The following is a 4433-nucleotide window of genomic DNA, read 5'->3' on the forward strand; positions in this document are numbered from 1 at the left end:
AATCCACCCATGTCCTTTAATACTGGGACATCTTTTGACATCTTCTGTCTTAGTCTTGCTTAAATTAGGAAGAGTTCTGTTGGCATAATGGAAATCTCACCGGTTTTCCAGCAACCAGTGGGTTGAAAACCTGTGATTTCTGAAATTGTTTGGCTTTTGGGTTTTGGTGCTCGGCAGTACTTTGCAACATGCCAAACTTGTTGCAATTGAAGCAAATTGGTCTTCCTGATTCGGGAAATTTGTTTGATTCAGTTTGCTATGCATGCAACTAAACGTTCTTAACTGTGTCTATGTCCATGGGGACTAATGGTTTTCTTGGTTTGGAAGTAGGAGCAACAATGGGGAAGTGGGAGCAACCCATTGTTCGGCTCCTTTATCAATGAAGTACTTTCTTTGCAGAGATTATTTGTACTGTTCCTGAGAATGAGTTGGGTCCCAAATCTCTTGCTCGTCTAAGTAGTTCAGGTCTCAATTAGCTCCAGAAAAAATGAAGTTCCAATTTTTCAGCCATTTTGAGATCAGTCCTGAGACAAACGGGTCCTTGTGGATTATATCTCAAGGTTTGAATCTGGACAATGACTGATTGTGATGCATCTGCACTGCAGTGTGCATTGCCATATGTCTGACAGGTTGAGTATAGATTTTCATCTAATTTAAGGTATCGTGCAGCAGAACTAAAGGTATCCGTCCATGGATCTTCTCTTTAATTGAGAAATGTGGACTTATGACCTCGATTGTCAGTGGCGTTTCCACCAAATGTAGTTTGCCTGGGCTGGCGGTTATAGCAGTTGCATGTGTCCAGCCATCACACAAGGACCTGGTAGTTTGTTAGTTTGTTAGTTAGCAGTGATTAAAGCAGGAGCTCGCACCAGTTCTTCTCGAGACGATGAACACATACAAAGGAGGCAGAGATCCTTCTTACACCTCTGACGCAACCGTCACGGCCCTATCGTCGCCCAGTGCCTGGCAGGGATTTTTTTTCGTAGTGGAGATCCACACTCTGTGCCTCACCGTATTAAGCTCAAATCCTCGGCGGTTTCTTCCGAGGCTCCACCGGGCAGGGGATGTCCTGTTTACAGGTACTGCAGACTTTTCTGGCAATTGCTTTTCATTGTGTTCACCCTTGGTAGGTAACTCAAGTACCCAGCGATAATGGAAGGATACTGTCTGGACCCAGTACTGGGACAACGGAAAGAGCAAAGTAACTGTGCGACGAGTTTGAATGGAACCATTGGCACAGATTGGCTACTTTGATGTGTATTTTGTGAATCTTAACAGATGAACCCAAGGTCTATAGATTTCATTCATAATGCACTCGAAGCACAGGAACTGAGAGAGGAGAGTATCTTGGAGATGCTTAGTGTAGAGGAGGGACTTAGTTCTTTGGAACGGATGTCCCAGCTGCCTTCTGTTGAGAACGTTACGAGCATCTTGCTTCAGTGCAGAAAAAAGAAAGATCTAGAGATTACCAAGCGCTTGCATGCCTACATGTGCAAATTTGGGCTCGAAGATCACAAATCTCTTGGGAACTATCTCGTCCCAATGTTGGTGCAAGCTGGAAGCATTTGTGACGCTCAGCAGGTTTTTAACCGGTTGGTTGATAGGAATGTGTATTCTTGGACTTATCTCATCATGGGTTATATTGAATGTGGGGAACCACACCATGCCTTCAACCTGTACAAGGAAATGCAAGAAGACTCTGTACATCCTAGCAAGTTCACATTCGTGACCCTCCTCAAGGCTTGTTCTAGGCTGAAAGATGCAGAAAGAGGACGAGAAATACATGCTGAGATTGCCAGGAAGGGATTGGAAAAAGATATTGCCGTTGGCAACACCTTGGTGGATATGTATGCCAAATGTGGCTTGCTTGCAAAAGCACAGCTAGTGTTTGACAACCTGCCAATTCAGGATGTAGTCTCGTGGAATATACTAATTGGAGGATACGCTGAACATGGTATTGGCGTTGAAGCTTTGAACTGTTTCAAGAAGATGCAACTGAAGGGCATCCCTCCAAATTCTGTAACATATCTTTGCAGCTTGAAAGCTTGTACCAGCGTAGGAGCTATAGACAAAGGCCAAGAATTACATGCTGATATTGTCAAAAAGGGGCTTGAAAGAGATCTTTTTCTTGGCAGCACCTTGGTTGATATGTACTCCAAATGCGGCTTGCTTGCAAAAGCACAGGAAGCATTTGACATGCTTCCAGTTCGAAATGAAGTCTCCTGGAATGCACTAATTGCAGGATATGCTGAGCATGGTTTTGGAGAGGAAGCACTGAACTGTTTCGACCAGATGCAACTGGAGGGTGTCTCTCCAAATGCTGTTACGTTTGTTTGCAGCTTGAAAGCTTGTGGCTGCCTAGGAGCCATAGACAAGAGCCGTGAAATAGAGGCTGAGATTGCCAAAAAGGGGCTGGAAGGAGATCCCTTAGTTGGCAACACATTAGTGGACACATATGCCAAATGTGGTTCACTTGCAAAAGCACGTGAAGTGTTTGACAAGCTACCAATTCAAGACACAGTCTCCTGGAACATACTCATTGCTGGATATGCTGAGCATGGGCTTGGTGAGGAAGCTCTGAATTGTTTCAAACAGATGCAACTGGAGGGCGTCTCTCCGGATTCTGTCACATTTGTTTGCAGCTTGAAAGCTTGTGGCAGCATAGGAGCCATAGAAAAGGGACGAGATATACATGCTGAGATATCAAGAAAGGGGTTGGAAGGAGATCTTTTTGTTGGCAACGCCCTGGTGGATATGTATGCCAAATGGGGCTCGCTTGCAAAAGCACAAGAAGTGTTTGACAAGCTTCCAATTAAAAATGAGGTCTCATGGAATGCACTAATCGCAGGATATGCAGAACATGGTGCTGGTGAAGAAGCACTTCACTACTTTGATCAGATGCAATTGGAGGGTGTCTCTCCAAATGCTGTGACATTTGTTTGCAGCTTGAAGGCTTGTGTTAGTATAGGAGCCGTAGACAAGGGCCGAGAAATACATGCTGAGATTAGTAGAAGGGGGATGGAAAGAGATCCTTTTGTTGGCAGCACCTTGGTTGATATGTACGCCAAGTGTGGCTTGCTTGTAAAAGCACAGGCAGCATTTGACAAGCTTCCAGTACACGGTGTAGTCTCATGGACTGCACTAATCGCAGGATATGCTGAGCATGGCCTTGGTGAGGAAGCACTTAACTGTTTCGAACAGATGCAACTCCAAGCTGTATTTCCAAATGCTGTCACACTTGTTTGCATCTTGAAAGCTTGTGGCAGCATAGGTGCCATGGATAAGGGTCGAGAAATACACACTGAGATTGCTAGAAAGGGGTTGGAAAGAGAGATCATTGTTGGCACCACGTTGGTTGATATGTACGCCAAATGTGGTGCACTTGCAGAGGCACAGGAAGCATTTGACAAGCTTCCAGTTCGAAATGAGGTCTCATGGAATGCACTAATAGCAGGATATGCCCAGCGAGGAGAAAGTGAAATTGTGTTTTATATGTTCGAGAGAATGAGAGGAGAAGGCATTAAGCCAGGCGAGATCACCTTCCTTGTTCTTCTTACAGTATGCAGCTACACAGGTCTAGTGGATAAGGGCCAGAAGTATTTTGAGGCAATGAGTGGAGAACATGGCATCACTCCAACTATTGAGCACTATACTTGCATGGTTGATCTCCTTGGCCGGGCAGGCCAATTGGATGAGGTGGTAACAATGGTGAAAAAGATGCCTTTCCATCCTAATCTTGTGATGTGGGTTACTGTGCTGGGTGCTTGTCGAAAGTGGGGAAATGTGAAGCTTGGAAGACTGGCCTTTGAACATGCGGTGCAATTAGATGAAAAGGATGTTGCAGCTTACGTCTTGATGTCTAACATCTATGCAGATGCTCACATGCAGGAGGACGAGAAGAAGGTGGAGGCGATGAGAGTGAAAGAACAAGCAAGGAAGAAGCTAGGACAGAGTTGGTGGACTGACACTGGTACAGGTGAGGTAGGAGGCTCAGATCAATAATTTGTGCTATAGTGGGTTGCCTCATAAGATCATGAATCGGTCTTAAAACAAGCTGGTATAATTTTTGAATCTCCAATATGTAGAAGCGAATCTGCAAATTTTACGAATCAGCAGATGCCAGAAGTTTTGTGATTTCTGCAATTTAAAGTTTTTATTTTTAATGATTTTTGTGAAATCAAGTGGATTTTTCACGTTTACTTCCTTTGTGATTTTCATGCCTGTTGTCAAGTTTTGTACGCAATCAATTTTGTACTACCGTATGACAGGAACCATGTAGATATTTTAATGGATGATCACAATATTTATATTATGAGTATTGAAGATGTTAACGAGTCCAGCACTCCCAACTTCAAATACTGCACTACTTTAGTTTAATTCTGGAAGAGAATGCTTGGGAAACTCCTTAGCGAGTGAATGGTCTGTTGTAGTTG

The 4433-nt window shown here is 44.0% G+C and overlaps 1 pseudogene; it reads left to right on the forward strand.

Moving 5' to 3' along the window:
* The first annotated feature begins 1241 nt into the window (after positions 1–1241).
* On the forward strand, positions 1242–3965 carry LOC147904809 (pentatricopeptide repeat-containing protein At3g09040, mitochondrial-like; annotated as a pseudogene).
* The last annotated feature ends 468 nt before the right edge of the window (positions 3966–4433 follow it).

This window comes from Dipteris shenzhenensis, chromosome 2 (genome assembly GCF_047967505.1).
Source record: "Dipteris shenzhenensis isolate YYH24624 ecotype China chromosome 2, Dip_SZ_1.0, whole genome shotgun sequence".
Classification (NCBI taxonomy): domain Eukaryota; kingdom Viridiplantae; phylum Streptophyta; class Polypodiopsida; order Gleicheniales; family Dipteridaceae; genus Dipteris; species Dipteris shenzhenensis.